Raw genomic sequence first — 22555 nt, forward strand, 5'->3', positions numbered from 1 at the left:
CGGTACGGTAGTCCCGGGCCAAAACTTGTTGTCCTTTCTGGAAGGTTCTAGTTGGCCTTTCATTCATGCCTTGAAATTGCCGGTTCTCCACGTCCCTTCTGATGTTTGGCTTGATCAAATCCAGCTTGCATCTTAGGCTTCTATTGAAGAACATCATGGTGGGTGTTTGGTTTGTAACCGCATGTGTTGCATTCCTGTATGCAAACAAGAAGTTATCTACCTTATGCTGAAGTTTTATGTCTTCATTACCCATGGCCTTTATGGCCTTCTTGAAGGTCTGGACAAACCTTTCAGCCAATCCATTGGTGGTGGGATGGTATGGGGCAGACGTGAATTGCTTAACCCCACTGTTATTTAAGAACTTCCGGAATTCTTCGGACACAAATTGCGGTCCATTATCAGAACAGATCTGTTCAGGCAGCCCATTCCTGGCAAATATGGTCCTTTATACTGTGATGGTTTTTTCCGTGGTGGTGGAGGACATCTTTATTACCTCTGGTCACTTGGAGTGTGCATCAACCGCGATTAAGGACTTTGTGTCCATAAATGGACCAGCAAAGTCGATGTGTACCCTTTGCCGTGGAGATGAGGGCCACTCCCACGGATGTAGAGGGGCTTGTGGTGGGGCGTTTTGGACCTTCTCGCATCCTAGGCGTCTCTTGGTCATTTCTTCGATTTTTCCTACGATACCTGGCCACCGCACAAACGCTCTGGCTAGGTTCTACATTTTCACTCCACCCTGATGCCCCTCGTGAAGCTCCTTTAGCACTTTATCCTGGAGATTGGGTGGAATCACCACTCTGGATCCACACATCAAGGTTCCTCGCCACACTGACAGCTGTTCTCTTCTTTGCGAGAATGCTGGCAACAGTGGTTCGCCATCCCTTCACCATTAAATCGTGCACTCGTGAAAGAGTCGGGTCATTTCTCGTTTCCTTTTCAAAGGCAGAATTTGTTACTGGTAGACATTCCACTATGGTTGAGTGGAACATCTCCACTGGGTCTGCTGTAGGTGCCTCTTCTACCGTTGGCAACGGTAGGCACGATAAACCATCAGCATTCCCATGCTGTTTTGATCCTTTTTATTCTATGTCATATTGGTGTGCCCCTCGGAATAGGGACCACCTCTGTAGCCTTTGTGCTGTCATAATGGGAACACACTTTTTAGGGTTGAATATGGAGACGAGGGGTTGATGGTCAGTCAACAAGGTACATTTTTGTCCGTGTAGGTAATGGTTGAATTTCTTCACTCCCCATACCAGGCTGAGTGCTTCCCTGTCGATCTGGGCATAGTTACGCTCAGCTGAGTTCAATGAGCGTGACGCAAAAGCTATCGGCCGCTCCGAGCCATCAGCGAATCTATGCGATAATACCGCTCCTATGTCATAAGGGGATACATCGCACGCCAGTCTGATTGGCAGTGATGGGTTGTAATGAGCCGAATCTTCCTTGGACGTGATCAAGCCTTTGCATTTATGAAAGGCACGTTTACAGTCTTCGCTCCATTTCCAAATTACTCCCGTTTGTAGCAGTTCGTTAAGAGGGTGCAGAAGATTTGACAAGTTCAGTAAAAATTTATGTTAGTAATTTATCAATCCCAGGAACGACCTTAATTTTGTGACATTTTCAGGTGCTGGGGCTTTTATGACCGCTTCAATATTTTCAGGTGACTTATGCAACCCTTCTTCGTTAATTATGTGGCTACAATATGATATTTGTATCTGGAAAAATTCGCACTTGGGGCGATTTGCTCGTAGGCTCCGTTCTCTCAGCCTAGTGAGCACCTGCTCCAAATTGGCAAGGTGCTCGTTGTCGTTTTCTCCTGTTACAAGGATGTCGTCTAGGATTGAGTCCCCGGAATCCCTTGGAGGACTTGCTCCATAGCTCTTTGCCAGATAGCTGGAGCTGATGCTACTCCGAAAACCAGTCGATTGTACTGGTACAGGCCTTTGTGTGCATTTATCGTGAGTTACTTTTTGGAGGCCTTGCAACCTCCATCTGTAGATATGCCTGTGCCAAGTCAATTTTGGTGAAACGTTTCCCTCCGGATAGTGAGGCGAAAATATCTTCTATCCTCGGAAGAGGATACTGTACTGTGTGAAGGATCGGGCTTACAGTCACCTTGAAGTCCGCACAGATGCGAATTTTTCTCTGTTCTTCAGATTTATCATTATTCAACATTTTCTTCATGACCGGGACGATGGGTGTTGCCCACTCGCTCCACTCTATCTTGGATAATACGCCTGCCTTCTCCAAATTCTCCAGCTCTGCCTGGACTGCAGGACGAATTGCGTATGGCACTGGCCTTGCCTTAAAAAACTTGGGAATTGCCGCATCTTCCACTTTTATTGAGGCGGTGATGCCTTTCAAGTATCCTAGTTTCTGTTGAAAAACTTCTTTGGCGTTGGCCAAGATGTCTTTTAATCGTTCAGGTATGACGTCATCATCATTTGTTTTCTTACAGGTCACCGTCAGTGCCTGAATGGCGTGCCAGTCTAAACGTATTTTCCTGATCCATTCATGTCCCAACAGCGGTGGACCACCATCTTGCAGAACGTATAAATACAATTTTTATTTCCTTGCCGTTGCATACAACAGGCACCCTTATTTTCCCTTTTGGGTATACTTTCTGCTCCGTATATGTTTTCAAGATAATGGATGTGTCTTTCAAAGGTATATGCGGAAATAGCCGTTCGTAATCCCGCCGACTTATGATGGTCAGAGCTGCTCCTGCATCTTGCTCCATTTTAACTGGGGACAACGCAATCTTGATGGTAACCCTAATGGTCTGGTAACCTTCTTTGGCAATTACATTATTTAATTTGAGACAGCTTAGTCTCTTGTTTCCGGAGTTGCTATCACTCCTCTGGTCTTCGGAGCTGCTGTCCATCATCATTTGTAGCTTTCTGTACTTTTCCTTATTGATTTTTTTCCTGTCCGTGGATTTTTTGTGTCCAGATCGGCATACACGTGCAATTTGTCCAATCTTTCCACATTGCCTACAGGCTTTGTCCTTGAACCAGCGGTCCCTTCTGGTCATGGGTGGATCTGCCGCAGCGATATCATCTCTCGAAACCCTGTGTCATTTCATGGGTGCCGAAGTCCTGTGTCTTTTGCTGTATCTCTGCAGCTCCTCTTGCTGCTTCTTCGTATGATACAGCCATACTGAAAACCTTGTCCAGTGTTAAATCTTTCTCAGAAAGTAGCCTTTTCTGTGTTCCTTCATTTAGGAGACCGCAGACGAATTTGTCTCGAAGAGAATCTGCCAGTCCTGCCCCGAATTGGCAGTGCTTTGATAGCTTCCTTAATTCGGTGAGGTAATCAGCGTTACATTCATTCTTGTGCTGATTCCTCTTGAAGAATTTGAATCATTCCGCTATCAGCAGCGGTGTTGGGTTTAAGTGTTCCTGTAGGGTATCAACAATCTCCTTAAAATTCTTGTCCTTTGCTTTGGCTGGAGTGATTAAGTTTCGTAATAGCCCGTATGTCCTTGCGCCCATTAGATTTAGAAGTACTGATGCCTTTTTATCATTTTCTCTTCCATTTGCTGTGCAATATACCTCCACTCTTTCCACATATGTGGTCCAATCCTCTATATCATTATCGAAAGCATTAATATTGCCAGTCTTAGGCATCCTGAAAAAAATGGCGTCTTCTCCCTTTCCTTTCTTCCCTGCAGAAAAAAAATGGCGCTTCCCGCGCTTTCCCGCTGCTGCTGCTGCTGACAACGCTGTTTTCCGCGATTTTTATTTACAGGTGGAGACTCGTTCCCACCGGATTCTCTGGGACTATTCCCTCCCTCTGCTTGGTCCGAACGCCGATCTGCTTTGCAGCACCAGCCATCTCCCGAGTGCTCCCCCCCTCTGTCTCTGTTTGCCTCCGCCTTCGCTGCTCGGCCCCGCTGCAGAGCCAGCTGATGGAGCCCCAGCCCGCCGCCCAGGAAGGATTATTGCAGTACCTGCCACCAGCTCGGCTAGCTGGTGAAACCACAGTTTTTTTTCTTGTTTCTTTTTTCTTGCTTTTCTTCGACTTTCGCCTGAGGAATTGATCTCCTTGAGGTGCTGCCGAATTGCAGGTAAGTCCGTTTCCAATTCGTCGCCACTGTTGTATCCGTGTGTTAAAAGAGACACAGAAGGCAGGAGTTGGTTTCACAAGTGTTTACTGACCAAAGTCTAGAGGTGAACTAACAGATACAAGAAATATACAGGCTTATATAGCCCGCGTGGCCACTACCGGCATTACAGTACACAGGGGACTTTTACAGGCACATACACCACAGGGGGTACCTTGCAGTACTCTCACCAGAAAGTGGCAAAGATTGTGCTGGTCTGTTGTGCTTTGCACAACCTTGCCCTGCAGGAAGGACTGACCCTTAACACTGAAGAGCAGCTGCCTGTTGAAATTGAGGATGAAGGCGATGGCAATGTGCATGTTGTCAGGCCTCATGGGGAGGAGCCAACTGCCGCAGAAAATAAGGCTGCTCGGGAACTGCTGGTAGCCAACACCTTCATGCGGTAGTTACGCCCTGTACCTACACCTCCCCCCGCTAAGCAAACACAGAAGCAGACACATATTAGAGTGAAACAGTGACCTTTTATTGCATCATCAAACAATTCTCAGCTTCAGTTTCGATGTATAAAGTGAATAACTTGTAAATTTTAAGTAGCGCTCCACTACTTTTAAAACATATGTGAACAGGAACAGTGCAGAAAAAATATTGGAAACAGATCGTATTTACTTATCTTTCTTTCTTCGTGCAAGTACGTTAAAAGTTTTGAAATTACTTTTTAAACAGGTTTAAGTCATTTGTTCTGTAAACAGGTTTAAGTCATTTGTTCTGGTTTCTTAGTGAAATTACAAAATTGAAGATGGTAACAACCTATTTTAACGTTTTCAAACATGTGCAAAATGTAAAATGTAAAAAAAAAGTGTAAACATTTTACAGTAATTATTTTTACTTTCTTACTGCAACACAGACATTCAAGGTGGAAACTAGCTATTTTCTACTTTTGTAACAGTTGTCAAAATGTTTGAAATAAAATAAATGTTGAAATTGTTTTAACATTGATTACTGGGTGTACTGCTGAAACGACAAGGTTACATATCCTTTCATTCAGAAATAAACATTTGAATTTAAATATGTAAGAAAACATTTAACATTTCAATAAAATGAAAAATATAACAATATAACGGTTTGGCCACTGGCCTCTGTGAGTTAGGGTTGAAGGAGGCGGAGTGAGCTGAAGGTGACACCCTAACGTTTCATGCACCTTTTCAATCCCCGTGACTGGAGCCCTCCGGAGCTACTTGCAAGGCCCCTGTGAGACTTTTCCTGCTCTTCAGCAGCTGCCTCATGAAAGGGTTGTTGCTGATGCAAGTCTACGTTTCCCTGCATCATGACTGGCGCAGCTGCTGGCTCCTGGGACCAAAGTGGCTCTGCACTGTGACCTGGGAAGGGCCCTTCTGCTGGAGTCAGCGTAATGGCAGTAGTTACAGGTTCATGTGAATTAACTAGTGAAACCATATTCTCATTAGCGCCGCCAACTGCAATGTCACCTGATTAAGTGAATTCTCATTAAGCGCCACCAACTGCAATCTCACCTGATTAAGAGAATTCTCATTAAGCACCACCAACTGAGATGATATCTGATTTAGTGTAATGCCAAGATTATCGATTCCCTGCCTGATAGAGTCTCTAGAGTCTACATCCTTCTCAGTAAGAGAGCTCAGCAATTGACTGAAACCTGCAATATGTTGCTCCTCATCTTGTAGGTGCTGTTGCACTGAATGTCTTTCTGCTCCTCCCACCTGCACTGAAGTGTCAATATGGTGTCTGTCTGTGGAGCTACAGTCAGCAGTGACTGGCACAGAGCCACATGGGCCAGGAGATGGTGAGATAATGGGCAGCGACACAGGGTCCATACACTCCTGCTGCACTTGCTGACATAGGACAGGTTCCTCCTGTTCCTCAACCACCTCAGTAACTGCTGCCACTGCATCAGAAACAACTTCCCCAATGCCCTCTGTGGCCGCTGACTCCACGCACTGCTCATCCCGTGTGTGAGAGGTACTCTGTCCAGCTGTGGGAAGGAAGCAGAAAACATTTGCAAAGGTAAAACACGATATGCCGAATCACAGATATCCAGCACACACCTAACCTTGTTTAACATATAGCTGGCCAGGCCAAATCACGTTGAGGGTCAGCAATGTCTGTTTGAGATTCTTCTGCGGGGCGATTGCTAGCAAATCCGTACATCTGCTGGACCCGTTCCTCATGTTCCATCAAAACACTCAGCATGGCAACACCACCGCCTGGGCGTGTGAGTTCCCTGGAGTTGTGAGCACTTTTACTCTGAAATTGCAGCAGAAAAAAGAGAATCACACAGCTGCATTTCTGACATGGGCAGCAAAGGCTTTGAAGACTGGGTTGGGTGTTTCTTTAAATCTTTGATTGAAGTTTTACAGCTCAAAGCACGGGAATCAAGATAAGGGAACAGTAGGTAACCCTGAGCTGGCCCCAAAGCCAGAAAGTTTTATTGTTACCTCAGGTGACTTTACCAAGAAGTAACTTGACTGAAGTGAATGCATTGAAAGCCTTTTGAAATCTGGTTAACTTAAATTCTAAGCAATGTTACAGTACACTTTAGTAATAACTGTACAAACCCTGACAGATCACAACAAGTCACTGAATTTCTTGAGACATTGTTCCGCTGTACATGGAATGGTGTTGGTCACGCTGACAGCTTGTGCAACTTCCGACCACGCTGTCATCTGACATTTTCGCAGTGCCCTCGACTGCTCATTCCCCATGATGTGCAGGTGATTTGCCTGCACCTCGTTGAGGAGGTTCCTGAGGTCATCCTCAGTGAAGTTCTGAGATCTTTTAATCACGTGAAATGTGCTCATTCCAACCAATTAACTGAAAAGAATGAAAAGAATGTTTTCAAGTCTTTGTAAACTGCTTGAATAGCTTCAATTCTCTTTAAAACTATCTCAGAGTCATCAAAATCATTTAAACGTTTTTTAAATGTTATAAAAGTTAACAAAACATTCATAAAAATACAGATAACCTAATTGCACTGCTGCTCTGTAAGTACAAGTCCTCTCCAGCTGCTTGGAAAGATTGGGGGCGTGTTCTATGGAAATTAGACCTTAAGGGGCGTGTCTCAGTTGCACTCCACGCTCGAGGCTTCTCGCTGGCTGCGCTCCTGGTCGGCGTGATGCAAGACACTGCCGGGGAGCCATCGTCTGAGAAAAGGAAATCCACGCGTCCCGGGAGCTGAAAGGCAGGCGCGCCGGGCAAGTGCACATCGGGGGCTTGCACGCGCGGCAAGTCCCTGATCCTAATTTCTGGTCCTTTATGCTAAACTCGTATCGAACCTTGTTTTGACCACACTTGGAGTTTTGTGCACATTTCTTGTCCCCATATTAAAAACAAGGACATAAAGACAATGGAAGATGTGTAATTAACGATTTCCTTGGATGATACGAGAACTGAGAGAGTATACATATCAGGAATGTTTGGACAGGCTAGGGGTCTTTTCCCTAGGAATGAAAAGGCTGAGGTGTGAACTGATAGCGTTCTTTAAGGTTATGAAAGGGCTTAATTCGTAGATGTAGGGAAAATGTTTCCACTTGCAGAGGAGAACAGATCTATCGCCCATAAATAGAAGAGTCACTAATAAATCCTGCAGGGAGTTCAGGAGAAACTTCTTTACCCGGTGAGTGGTGAGAACTTGGAACTCGCTGCCACATGAAATAGTTGAAGCAAATAACATAGATGTCCAAAGGGGAAACTGGATAGGCACAGATGGGAGAAAGGGGTAGAAGGAAATGTTGATGTGGTTAGAAGAAGAGGGGTGGAAGTAGGCTCGTGGGGAGCATAAACACCAGCATGGACTTGTTGGGCCTAATGTCCCATTTCTGTGCTGTAAATACTACGTAATAATCTGAGAGAACAGTCATGATTGAGCGTCAGCAGTGGAGTAGACCATGTGGGTGTCAGCATTAACTGCCTCACACCACGGGTACTGGAATGAGATGCTCAGTTTAATTTACAGATATAGTTTCTTTTAATGTAGAAACCATGTGTTACAATGATGGTTATTTGTAATTCTGTAATCTCAGTGTGAATGTTACAGGCGCTGGTCTCCCCATCAGACTCCGCCCCCCATTGTCTCCGGGGCCAATAGAACGGGGCCCTGTCTCCTGAGCAGTGTCGATTGATGGAGACAATAGGAACTTGACTCGTCAATGTGACATTAGACGTCTTTGTTCACAGATATTAATTGAAAATCTCAACCGGCCAACACAATTGTATACTACAACAGGAGAAAACCAACCAGCCGTAGGTTGCGTTTACAATCTACCTTAACATTTAATTCAAATCGATACACCTCCCCCGGTCTCAAGATCACTTCAGTCTATTTTTATTCATCCATCTGTCGTTATTGATAAATAATAAGTAAAATAATTCTCTTCATAGGAAGTTGAATAGTAACTTTAATATAATGATATAATAAAGAATTGTATGAATTCCCACATAGCGGGAGAGAGAGCAATGTATAAAACGAGCTGTTTGTAATGAGTATGACATTTTTAAAAGCCTAAGCTAATGAGCTCAGAACCGTAAACTTTTGAGCTGATGAACTCTATTTAAGGCATGAGTCAGACAGCAGTCCGGGATTTTAATTCCATTAGTCAGCGATGCATCTGAACCCAGCTCCAATCCGGGGAAGGCGATGTGTCATCAACCACAACATCTAATTTCAACAAGTAAAATAGACAGCAAATGCATGAACAAGTTAACCATTGGTGTTCAGGAAAGACAGCGAAGGAAAGTAATGAGGTGGGGTGGTGGTATTGATTAAGGAGAATATTAAAGTGCTGGAGAGAGGATGTCCTGGAAGGGTCAACGACAGGCTCTATTTGGTTAGAGTTAAGAAACAGTAGAGGTGCCATTACAGTACTAGGTGTATTCTATAGGCCATCAACCAGTAGGAACGATATAGAGGGGCACATTTGCAGGAAAATTACAGAGAGCTGCAACAACTATGTAATAGTGCTAATGGGGACTTCAATTATCCTAACATAGACTGCGATAGTAATATTGTAAAGAGGGTGAGGGATTTCTGAAGCGTGCTCTTTCTTGATCAGCACGCTTCTGGCTCAATGAACAAGGAGGCATTGCTACATCTGGTTCTGGGGAATGAGGTGGGTCAGGTGGAGCAATTGTCATTAGGAGCATATATAGGGAAAAGTGGTCGTAGTATCATAAGGTTTAGATTAGATATGGAAAAGGACAGGGAGCAATCTAGAGTGAAAATGCTTAATTGGTGGAAGACCAGTTTCATTGGGTTGAGAATGGCTCTGGTAAATTGGAATCAAAGATTGGCAGGCCAAACTGTAATTGAACAATGGGCTGCATTTAAATAAAAGATGGTTCGGATATAGTCGAGGAACAGTCCCACGAGAGGGAGATGTAGGGTAATTAAATCAGATCTCCATGGATGATGAAAGAGATAGTGAGTAAGATGAAGTGGAGAAAGTGTGCGCATGTGAGATGTTAGGTGAAGATTACAAGTGATAATCAGGCTGAATATAGAAAGTTCAGAGGGAAAGTTAAAAAGTAAATCAGAACGGACAAGAGAGAGTGTGAGAAAGACTGGCGGCTAACATTAGAAGGAATAAAAATTCTTCTATATGCATATAAATAGTAAAGGGGTCGTATGTTGAGTGGTGGGTGCAATGAGAGACCAAAAACTAGATCTACGCATGGAGACAGAGGGCGTGGCTGATGTATTAAATGAGTACTTTGCATCTGTCTTTACCAAGGAAGAAGTAGCTGCCAAAGTAATCGTGAAAGAGGAGGTAGTTGAGATACTGGATGGGATAAAACAAAATTGTTCAAGTGAAGGTGCTAGAATGGCTGGCTGTACTTAAAGTAGATATGTCTCCATGACCGGATGGGATGCATCCTAGGATGCTGAGAGAAATAATGGTGGAAATTGCGGAGCTACTGGCCATAATCTTCCAATCCTCCATAGATACGGGGGTGGTGCCAGAGGACTGGAGAATTCAAATGTTACACCTTTGTTCAAGGAAGGGTGTAAGGATAAATCAAGCAACTACAGCCCAGTCAGTTTAACCTTGGTAGTGGGGAAGATTTAGGAAACGATAATCTGGGACAAACTCAATGGGACAAGTGTGGATTAATTAAGTAAAGCCAGCATGGATTTGTTAAAAGCAAATCGTGTTTAACTAACTTGATGAGGTAACAGAGAGGGTTGATGAGGGCAATGTAGTTGATGTGGTGTACATGGACTTCTAAAAGGCTTTTGATACGGTACAATACAATAGGCTTGTCAACAAAGTTGAAGCCCATGGAATAAAAGGGACAGGGACAGCATGCATATGAAATCGGCTAAGTGACAGGAAATTGGGAGTAGTGGCGAACGGTTGTTTTTCGGACTGGAGGAAGTTACACAGTGGTGTTCCCCAGGGGTCGGTTCTAAGATCACTGTTTTCCTTGATTTATATTAATTACTTGAATTTGTGTATACAGGGCACAAGGTCAAAATTTGCAGGTGAAACAAAACCTGGAAGTATAGTCAACAATGAGGAGGATAGTCATATAATTCAAGTGGAGAGCAGACAAGCTGATGGAATGGATGGACGAGTAGCAGATGGAAATTTAATGCAGCAAAGTATGAAGTGGTACATGTTGGTAGGAACAACGAGGAGAGGCAATATAAACTAAAGGGTACAATTCTAAAGGGCTGCAATATCCTGGGGTTATATGTGCTCAAATCATTGAAGGTGGCAGGGCAGGTTGAGAATGCGATTGAAAAAGTATTCGGGATCTCGGGCTTCATAAATAGAGGCATAGAGCAGAAAAACAAGGAAGGCATGATGAAACTTTATAAAACACTGGTCTGAGCTCGACTGGAGTATTGTGTTCAATTCCTGGCACCACACTTTAGGAAGGCTGCGAAGGTCTTAGAGAACGTTCACAGAAGATTTACAAGAATGGTTCCAGCGATGAGAGACGTCATTTACATGGATAAACCGGAGAGAAAGTTGAGAGAAGGTTTAACATAGGTGTTCAAAATCACGAGGGTTCTAGACAGAGTAGATAGAGAGTAACTGTTCTCATTATTGGAAGGGTCGAGAACCAGAGGACAAACATTTAAGGTGATTGGCAGAAGAACCAACGGCCACATGCGGAAAAACTTTTTTATGCAGTGAGTGGTTAGGATCTGGAATGCATTGCCTGAAATGGTGGTCGAGGCAGATTCAATCGTGGCTTTAAAAAGGACTCAGATAAGTACGCAAAGGAAAAAAAAACGCAGGGCCAGGGGGTAAGTGCGAGGGAGTGGGTCTAGCTGAAGTGCTCTTGCAGCGAGGAAGCACGGGATCGACGGGCGAAATGGCCTCCTACTGCACTGTAACCATTCTATGATACGATGATTCTGTGATTCAACAGCTTAATCCCAGTTTGCAGGGAAAGTTCATCAGTTTCTAGGAAGAGGGGATATCCCCAGACCAGAAAGACACACAGGGGAGTATGGAGCAGCTGAGGGAGGGAGGAGGCGAACCCAGTCAAGGAATACACACAGGGAGTTTGGAGCAGGGGAGGGAGGGAGAGGATGTCCAGAGGTTTGGAATACACTCAGGGGGTTTGGAGCAGTTGAGGGAGGGAGGTGAAATCCCCAGGTAAGGAATACACACAGGAGGACTTGGAGCAAGTGAGGGAGGGAGTAGAGTGGATGGGGAAGGAATCCGTCACGCATCAGAATTGCTCCTTCCAGCCCTGTCCTTGTGGTTTGTTGTGAGCTGTGATCTGTTTCACCGGGTGATGTTATTTGGCCATCCCTGTGTATGGCCTGTGCGTGGGATCAGTGTTTAGGATTATATCAAACTGCAGTAATATTCACAACAAATATTACAGTTTCAAATAAAAAAACAGGTCCCTGGAACGTTCCTGAACAAATCAGTCCGTCACTGGACAGCATTAGTCCGGATTAACATGAGAATGAGCAGAAAGACAGGGCATACAGGAGCGATATAGCAACCTGTCAAAGGCTCAGGGTAGTAGCTGCAGCCTGCAGTATTAAACTGCTCACATGGTTGGGTGAGTCCCAGTGTGGAGTATGTCTCAGTTAGTGGTTCTTTGGGTGGTGTGGTATCTGGGTGGTGTGGTATTGGGTGGGTGTGTCTCTGGGTGGGTTGCATCTCGATTGGTTGGACCCTGGGTAAGTTGATCATTGGGTGGGGTAATATTTGGGTTGATGGGTCGCAGGGTGGTTTGTGTATCGACTGGTGCGTAGCTGGGTGGTTGGGATTCTGTGTGGGCTGGTGTTTGGATGGGTGTGGTCAAGGTTGGGGCCCCAAGTGTGGATGAGCCCCAATTAAAACCAGCCCCCTCTCTGGAGGAAAATCCTCTCAGTCTTGTTTCTCCTGTGTGTCGTCAACTTCTTTCTTGTCTCTCAATCATTTATTCTTCAGTTCCTCTGGTTCATAACTGGTATTGGATGGTAAATTGTGTTGCTAAGAGATTGTCCGTATAACTGAGTGAGAGAGAGGGAGCCTGGACCCGTGCTGTTTCCTTACTAATTGTACTGTGTTTTAATCATTTTATTTTTGCCATCTAGTGCTGATTATTTTGCAAAATGCATCGAAAAGATTTAGGGACTTAAAATTTGGGCAAGAGGGCTATTGGACAAGAGCTTCCTGCAGAGGAGACTAACAGAGGCCTTCTCCAGCAGGAACGGGCCAAGATCTCCTCCAGAGGCGACTGACTAAGACATTTCCAGCGGGGACTGACCGAGGCCTCCTTCAGAGTGGAAACACCGAGGCCTCCTGCAGAGGGGACTGACCGAGGCTGCCTCCAGATGGGGCTGACCGAGAACCCCCTCCAGATGGGACTGACCGAGATCTCCTGCAGAGGGAGCTGACCGAGACCTCCACCAGAGGGGACTGACCGAGACCTCCTCCAGAGGGGGCTGACCGAGACCTCCACCAGAGCGGACTGACCGAGAGCTCCGCCTGAGGGGACTGACTGAGACCTCCTCCAGAGGGGACTGACCGAGACCTCATCCAGAGGGGACTGACCGAGACCTCCTCTAGAAGGGACTGACCGAGACCTCCTCCAAAGGTGACTGACCGAGTAATCCTCCAGAGGGGACTGACCACGACTTCCTCCAGAGGGGACTGAGCGAGACCTCTTCCAGAGGGGTTTGACCGAGATGTCCTCCAGAGGGGACTGACCGAGTCCTCGATGAGAGGGGACTGACCGAGACCTCCTGCAGAGTGGACTGACCGAGACCTCCTCCAGAGTGGACTGACTGAGACCTCCACCAGAGGGGACTTACCAAATCCTCGACGAGAGGGGAGTGACTGAGGCCTCCTCCAGAGCGGATTGAACATAGAAACATAGAAACATAGAAGATAGGAGCAGGAGTAGGCCATTCGGCCCTTCGAGCCTGCTCCACCATTCAACGAGATCATGGCTAATCATCCAAACCCTAGCACCCGGTCCCTACACTAACAACCATCACACCCAAGCCCTATCCCCGTAACCCCGTAACCCCACGTACTTAATCCCCCCTAACACTAAGGGCCAATTTTTATCAAAGCCAATCAGCCTAACCCGCACATCTTTGGACTTTGAACGAGGCCACTCCACAGTTTGTAGTAAATGGATCCACCTGAGTTGTGGCTGTTTATTACCTGGGGTTTAATTTCCTCTCTGGGACCTGGTTTTGTTATCTCGGATTAACAAGTTGCTGTTGGATTGTGGCCCTTGTGTTTTGAAGAGGTTAAAGATTGGAGTTAAAGTAGCCAGGCCTGCAATGTGACAAAAATATGTTAACTCGGTGCGTGATGAACAGGGGCTGAACGTAAATTAAAATTGGAAACGTGAACCCCGTGGATGGACATTTCAAAATAATGCTTGTGCTTCGGAATGATGAGACAAATTTGAAGGGACATGGAGGTCATTTGAGTGGTTTTGGTAGAGTAAATAGGGAGCAACTATTTCCAGGTCAGCAGGAAGGGTAACTAAAGGATACAGGCTTAAAATAATTGGCAAAAGAACCAGAGCAGAGATGAGTAGGATTTTTTTCTGCAGCGAGTTGTTTTGATCTGGAATGCACTGCCTGAAAGTGTGGTGGAGGCAGATTGTACTTGCATCCTTGCAAAGACAAAATTTGCAGGGCTATGGGAGAGAGATTGGGACTAATTGGATCGCTCTTTCAAAGAGCCGGCACAGGCAGGATTGGCCGAATTGGCTGTATGATTCTATGATTTGTTGCAGATTGATGGGGGCCATTTTGCTGCAGGGTGATGTTGACCATTTTGGGACTGGTTCATGGTGGCCATTTCCCGTTGCCTGTGGGGTGCCATTTTTAGAGTCCCAGCTGCGCTCTTTTGCTGAGACTCAGTCTCAACATCTTGAGTAAATTTTATATCCAGCCTCCCGAGTAAGACCACCCGCTTCAATAGACCGACAGGTCGCATCTACAGTGTCTTTTGGAGAAGGTGGGATATACTTTGGAGGAACCCTAATTTAATATACTGTTACAATGAAACCAGTTTTTTGAATGTAACGAGGAGACCAGGCGCGAGCTGAAGTCAGCGGTGGATTTTTATTAACAAAACACAGGAACAACAACAATAACTTGCATTTATATAGCGGCTTTAATGTATTGAAACGTCTCAAGACAATTACCAGAAAAAAATTGATTCCGAGCCATATAAAGAGATTTTAAGACAGATGTCCTAAAGCTTCGTTAAAGATGTAGGTTTTAAGAAGCATTTAAAGGAGGAGGAGAGAGAGGTAGATCTGCGAAGAGATTCTGGAGGGAATTCCAGAAATTAGGACCCTGGCAGCTGAAATCATGGCGCCAATGTGGACTGATTAAAATCGAGGATGTGCAACAGTTCAGAGGAGTGGAGAGATCTCGGAGGGTTGTAGGGACAGTTGTTATAGAGTCTGACTCCACATTGCGAGAGACACTCACTGTACAAATGGATACTTTTTACAGAGTTCGACTCCTCACTGGGAGAGACGCCCAGGAATACTGAGTGCAATTGTCAGTGTCCCACTGCAGCCCAGACGGAGCCCCACCCTGGGTCCATCCTGTCTGTGAATTTCCCCAGTACCCCACTGCGGAACATTCAGCCCCAGATATCCTGCAGAAGCAGCGCTGTGTGGCCGAGCGGCTGAGTCTCGTGACCCTGTGGCTGACCCTCTGGCATCACAATGGGAGGTGGCGTGCGCTGAACTCCAGCTGGAAACCGTTAAAGGGGCCGATAGGATTTAAACCCGGAGCATGACCGCTTAAAGGGGAGGAGCAGAAGACCCGCCCAAAATGGTCATATAATGAGAGCAGTGATGGTCATCAATTGAAATGTTCACACTTCCACTCTCAGTCTGCGTTTGGATCCCCGCAGTGACTCGAGGTGTCTCTCTCCATGGGAACTGAACTCATTTCTCCACAGCCTGCAACAGTTTAAAGATTGAACAGGAAATAAACATATTACTCAACAGTGTAAATCACATGCAGTCTGCGGTTAATATTTCAATAATTACAGACAAATATTACCCATAAAATTGACTGAATCCCATCTATAATTTATTTTTTGCAATAAACATTAACAGAAACACTCACACGATATGCTCCAGACTTTTGCAGGTCAGTAAGAGGCGGCGGACAGCGGGGACAGATTCGTCTGTGAAGGAGTTTGATCTCAGCTGTGGAATGATCAGTGACCGGCTTGGACTCAGGGTGGAGGTGAGATCCTTGACACAAGAATCTGTGAGACCGATATCACCCAGGCTGGGGATCAGAGAGAGAAATAACATGAATCAAATTAAATACCTTGTATTTATTCATAACAAAATTACTGATAATAATTAATATCTAACATTTCAGACATCCAGTTACTATAAACACAATCTCACACATTTTGGTAGTTACTTCAGTTGCTGTATTTTACAGTCCGGGTTACTCAGAGCCGCAGACAGTAGCTTCACTCCAGAATCTCCCAATTTATTATGGTTCAGGTCCAGCTTGGTCAATGAACGGTTTGTACTGAGAGCGCAGGCGAAATCCTCGGCACAAGAACCTGTGAGACCGATATTATCCAGCCTGTTAATCAGAGCGAGAATAACAGGAATCAGACTAAATCCCCAACATTTAATACAAACACTATTACTGAAGTTAATAATAATATACAGTGTTCAGACATGCAATTATTATATACACAATCTCACAGTCTGGTACTTACCCCAGTTCCTGTGTTTTACAGTTCTGGTTCCTCAGAGCCGCAGACAGAAGTTTCACTCCTGAATCTCCAAAATGCTTCTTGTTCAGGTTCAGAACGTACTGAGAGCGAAAGTGAGATGCTCGATACAAAAATCGGTGAAAACGTTATTATCCAGCCTGTGATCAGAGAGAAAAATTAACAGGAATCAGGGTTTATTAATAACTCTATTAAATATACTAATAATAATGCACAGTGTGAGGCATTCAGTTATTAGAAACACAATCTCACACGGTCTGGAACTTACCTCAGTTCCTGTATATTATGCTCCGCGTTCCTCAGAACCGCAGACAGTAGTTTCACTCCTGAATCTCCCAGTGACAGGATCGGACAAAGTCAACATGGATTTACAAAAGGTAAATCATGCTTGAATAATCAACTGGAATTTTTTGAGTATGTAACTGGTAAAATAGATAAAGGAGAACCAGTGGATGTGGTGTATTTGGACTTTCAGAAGACTTTCGATAAGGTCCCACATCAGAGATTAGCGTGCAAAATTAAGGCACATGGGATTGGGGGCATGGTATTGACTTGGATAGAGAACTGGTTGGTGGACAGAAAGCAAAGAGTTGGAATAAACGGGTCATTTTCCGAGTGGCAGGCAGTGACTAGTGGGGTACCACAAGGATCGGTCCTAGGACCCCAGCTGTTCACAATATATATTAATGATCTGGACGAGGGAATTGGATGTAATATCTCCAAATTTGCAGACGACACAAAGCTGGGTGGGAGGGTGAGCTTTGAGGAGGATGTCGTGAAACTCCAGTACGATTTGGACATGCTGGGTGATTAGGCAGAAACATGGCAAATGCACTATAATGTGGATAAATGTGAGGTTATCCACTTTGGTGGCAAAAAAAAAAAGGCAGACTATTATTTGAATGGCAGTAGATTGGGAGAAGGAGAAGTGCAAAGAGACCTGGGTGTTATTTTGCACCAGTCGCTGAAGGTAAGCATGCAGGTGCAGCAGGCGGTTAAGAAGGCAAATGGTATGTTGGCATTCGTAGCAAGGGGGTTCGAGTACAAGAACAAGGATGTCTTGCTGCAGTTGTACAGGGCATTGGTGAGACCGCACCTTAAGTATTGTGTGCAGTTTTGGTCACCTTTCCTGAGGAAGGACGTTCTTGCCATGGATGGAGTGCAGTGAAGATTCACCAGGCTGATACCTGGAATGGCAGGAATGATGTACGAGGAGAGATTGTGTCGATTGGGTTTATACTCACTGGAGTTTAGAAGTTTGAGAGGGGATCTCATCGTAATCTATAAAATTCTGTTAAGTCTGGACAGACTAAATGCAGAAAGGATGTTTCTGATGGCCGGGGACTCCAGAACCTGGGGTCATAGTCTAAGGATAAGGGTTAAGCCATTTAGGACTGAAATGGGGAGGAATTTCTTCACCCAGAGAGTGGTGAACCTGTGGAATTCTCTGCCACAGAGGGCGGTGGAGGCCAGCTCATTAAATATATTCACAGAAGAGTTGGATATATTTCTTGAGGCTAAAGGGATCAAGGGATATGGGGAGAAGGCAGGGACAGGGATTTGGATGATCAGCCATGATCTCATTGAATGCCGGAGCAGGCTCGAAGGGCCGAATGGCCTACTCCTGCTCCTACCTTCTCTGTTTCTATGTTTACTCAGTTTCAGAACCGTCAGTGACTGGTTTGTGCTGAGAGCGGAGGCGAGATCCTCGGCACAATAATCTGTGAGACACACATCAACCAACCTGGGGATCAGAGAGAGAAATAACAGGACTCAGAGTAAATGCACAGTGTTTATTAATAACCACATTACTGATCCTAATAATAATTTACAGTGACAGACATCCAGTTATTATAAACACATTCTCACACTGTCTCTTACTTACTCCAGTTCCTGTATTTTACCGTCCTGGTTCCTGAGAGCCACAGACAGTAGCTTCAATCCTGAATCTCCCAGTTTACTAAAACTCAGGTTCAGAATCGTCAGTGACCAGTTTGTATTGAGAGCGGAGGTGAGATCCCCGGCACAAGAGGCTGTAAGACCGATACCCCATAGACTGAGGATCAGAGAGAGAAATAACCGGAATCAGAGTAAATCCCCAATGTTTATTAATAACACTACTACTGATACTAATAATAATGTACAGTGACAGACATCCAGTTATTATAAACACAATCTCGCACAGTCTGGTACTTACTCCAGTTCCTGTATTTTACAGTCCGTGTTCCTCAGAGCTGCAGACAGCAGCTTCACTCCTGAATCTCCCAGTTTATTTTCATTCAGTCTAAACACAGAGCGGGAGAAACAAATTGCATGAAACCCTGGATCTGATATATTTTTCTCTCTCGGATATCAGAGCAATCACTGAAATTTCATCAGGAAATTAACAACCCGGTTTTCCTGTTAATGACAATGAATGTCAATCTGTCCAACTGCGCATATATTCAGGGATTGTCAGTAAATGTATTTATTAAATAAAGTGCTGTCTCTGTGAAGCCTTTAAATGTCCCTCAGTCCGGTTTCATTCCCTGATGATCAGAATTAGCCTCCTGGAACTCAGTGACCAGCACCGTCATGTTTGGGGAAATTTGATTCATTTCTGCTGCTCCTTAAATACCGGAGTTTATGGGAAAGGGCCGATGTTCACAGAATTAAATGATAATGCGGTGATTCCCTATACTTTATTCTCGAGTATTATTATTACGCTGTATCATATCTCGGGGTGAGTTATATTGTGAAAGGGCACTAATTGCTGCCTTAAAATTCGCCCCCAGGATTTTATGTAAGAAGGAGAGTTTATGCTGTCCCGTTACAAGTTTTAAATGTCACTGAGCTCCTAGCTTATAGGGGAGTGGAGTCTCTCACTTCATTCCCCAATACATAGGCTCTACATTTATTTCAGGTGTAACTGGCCCGACAACTCTGGGGAATATTCGGAGTTCCCTCCCCGAGTGGGGCCCCACATCAAGGGGGCGGATTATGGGGAATTCCCAGGTTCACTGCCCCCGGTTTACCCAGGAGCCGCCCAATGTGTGCGAGGCCCCACCACTTGCCTCTGGGGCTCATACCCCACAACATGTTAGATTGGAACCATTTTACCGGCAGATTTAATATCCTGAATGTCATTCTTTTCTTAATATTCAGGATGCGAATATCTGTAAACATTAACAGCTGAAAGAATTCTCGTTTCTCAAATATTCCCAATCCAGGAAAACTCCTCGACGACAAGACAGCTCCTAGACTATACTGGATTAAACATGTAACTGTTAGTTGCTTAAATTTGGGTTTTTGTCCTGTTTCTGGTTAAAATAGTGGATGTGCCGGCTTCTATTTTACATTTGCATTCAGGCGTCCAACATTTTCAATAAGACTTATTGTAATTATATTGTCAGAATCTCAGTGACCTGTGTTTGCTGATCCGATAAAGACTGTAAAATCCCTACATGTTCACAAGGATCCATTTTGATTTAACATTATTAGAGACTTACTAAATGATCCTGTTAATAAAAGTCATTTTTGTGTTGTACCTGCTTCTCTCAGGTTTAACTGAACTGTTTGTTTCCCTTCAATATGGAGCAACAACATAATCCGTGACCGTTCCAAAATTCACCCAACAGTTAGAGACAAATTAACAGTTACCTCAACACCCAGCATTTGTGCAGTACGGGTCCCAGCCGCTGGAGACCTTCACACTGAATTGAGCACTTCTCCAGATCAAGGTGTTTCAATGCATCACAAAGTCCAATTGCATGAGACAGGACCGCAAAGTCAATCGGGGTCAATGTCAAGCCATTAAATGTAAGTGTCCCTACAGATCCTACTGTGGCCCGAGCCAGTGCTGTATTCTGAGACTCAAACAGGTAGTGCAATGTGTTCAGGAGGTTCCCTTTACCAGCTTCACTTTCCGTGTTCCCAATCTGGCCTTCAATCTTTTCCTTCACCCAATGAATCACTCGGCAGGTGGCTTGATGAAGAAATGGACCCAGAAACTCCTCCAGGGATCGAGCTGCCTGTGGGGATGAAAGACCAGCAACAAAACGGTGACATTTCTCAAATCACCCATCTTGCTTCCTGTGGGCTTCACTGAGCAGCTTCCGGATGTCCCGGGGACCTGGAGTAAGGAATTGTGCGAGTGCGGCTACAAAATCGTGGATGGTGAGGTGCGGGAATGTGTACACCACGCTCTGGACAGAAAAATCTCTCTCCAAAAATTCCATCATGAACCCAGACAGGAACTGGGGAGGTTGCAGATTGCAATTGATCAAATCTCCATTTCTAAACACAATCTCCTTCTCAGTGACTGCTGTGAAGGCCATCTCACGCATCATCAGTAACACATCTGGGGGGCTTTCAATGTCTCGGCCGTGGTTTTTCAGAATTTTGTAAATATAGTAGGAATATAGTTGGTTGATTGTCGTGGGAACTCGCTGCTGTTTCCTGTCTTTTTGTGTAAAGAAGGGACCCAGTGCCAGGCCGAGGATCCAGCAGTAGGAAGGGTTGTAGCACATGGTATACAGGATCTCGTTCTCCTCCACGTGTTTAAAAACAGCTGTTGCCACCGTCTGATCTTCAAAAAACTTGTTGAAATATTCCTTCCGCTTTTCACCTGCAAATCCCAGAATTTCAGCCCAGACATTGATCTCAGCCTTTTCCAATAAATGTAATGCAGTGGGGTGGCTAGTCATTATCACTGAACATCCTGGGAGCAGCTTGAGCTGTATTAAACTGTACACAATGTCAGACACTTCACACCAGTCTTAGGGATCTGTGCTCATGTGCTGTGGTTCTGTATTACTTCGATTGTCAGCAAAATCGATCCTGTTCTTGAATTCATCCAGACCATCGAATATGAACAGCAAACCCTCTGGGTTCCTCCAGACCTCTCACAGAATATTTCCAAAGTAAGGATACAGATCCAGAATCAGATTCCTCGGGTTTAGTCTACAGTTAGTAGCGTTCAAATCCCGGAATTTAAAGCTGAAATCAAATTGAAAGTGTGAGTATATTTTCCCAGTGGCCCAGAATATTTTGTAACATTGTTGTTTTTCCAATCCCCGGGACAACGCTCACTGCTGCTGGACTCCCAGATTTGGATTTTCTCGGCGAAAAACTGCTCTGGAGCAATTGATCAGATCGGATTTTCCCCAGTTGTCTCCTGAGATATTTCTCACTCCACTCTTCATGGGCGCAGCCTCTTGCCAGCAGTTCATGTTCTACAAGTGTCCGATCTCGAACTGTCGAAATGACCTTTAGAACAGCATATCGATTAACCAGCTGGAAAATCTTAACCTCCTCCTTTATTAGGATATAGTTTTCACTCTCAGTGTTTCAGTTTGTATCCGGAGTGTTTCCTTGTGTTTCTGTTGAATAAATTTGAATTAAAACAGCCAGAACTTTATTCCTAATGTTAATTGATTTGACATAAAAGCAACTGCTTAATCCGATTTCACTTTTCAGTAAACTGTTGCGAAATTTAATTAACTGCTTCAGTAGAGGTGTGCATAGAAATTAAAACTCAGCTAATTGAAGCTGCGATAGAAAATGAACAATGGCCAATAAAAGTTTTATTAGAAAATAACCAGGGATGATGGAGTTCAGTTATGTGGAGGGTCTCGAAACACCGGAGCTGTTCTACTTACAGCAAAGAAGGTTAAGAGGAGATTTGATAGGTGTTCGAAATAAGGTAGTTTTTTGATAGATTAACTTAGGAGAAACTGTTTCCAGCGGCAGAAGTGTCGGTAACCAGAGGACACAGTTTGAAAGTGATTGATAAAAGAATCAGAGGCGAAAATTGTTTTATGCAGTGAGTTATGATAATGTGCAATGCACTGCAAGAAAGGGTAGTGGTAACAGGTTCAAAACTAACATTCAAAAGGGAATTATATGACTACTCTAAGGGGAATATACTGTAAGGAATTAGCACAAGCTAGCGGGTTGGGGTTATTTGTCTCTGGCCAGTCAGAAGCCTCTGAGCTTCTCCAGGGAACCCCGTGCGATTTCGAAGCGCTCCCCTATTCATGGTTGTGACCGCCGGATTTATTTGGTAGACAGAAAAACGTAACTCGTGGTTTGGGTGCAAAACAGATCAGTATTTATTGAAACAAAAGAAAGAAACAATTTAAAATAAACGATATAACACACGCATGCCTGGTATAGCCCTTTTGCTTAACGCAGTACAATTAGTGTCCACTAGAGCGCTCCCTGCACAGTGCAACACTTACATAAGAACATAAGAACATAAGAAATA

Source organism: Somniosus microcephalus, unplaced genomic scaffold (assembly GCF_052327205.1).
Source record: "Somniosus microcephalus isolate GS21.2 unplaced genomic scaffold, FLI_Smic_1.0 unresolved_chr2, whole genome shotgun sequence".
NCBI lineage: Eukaryota > Metazoa > Chordata > Chondrichthyes > Squaliformes > Somniosidae > Somniosus > Somniosus microcephalus.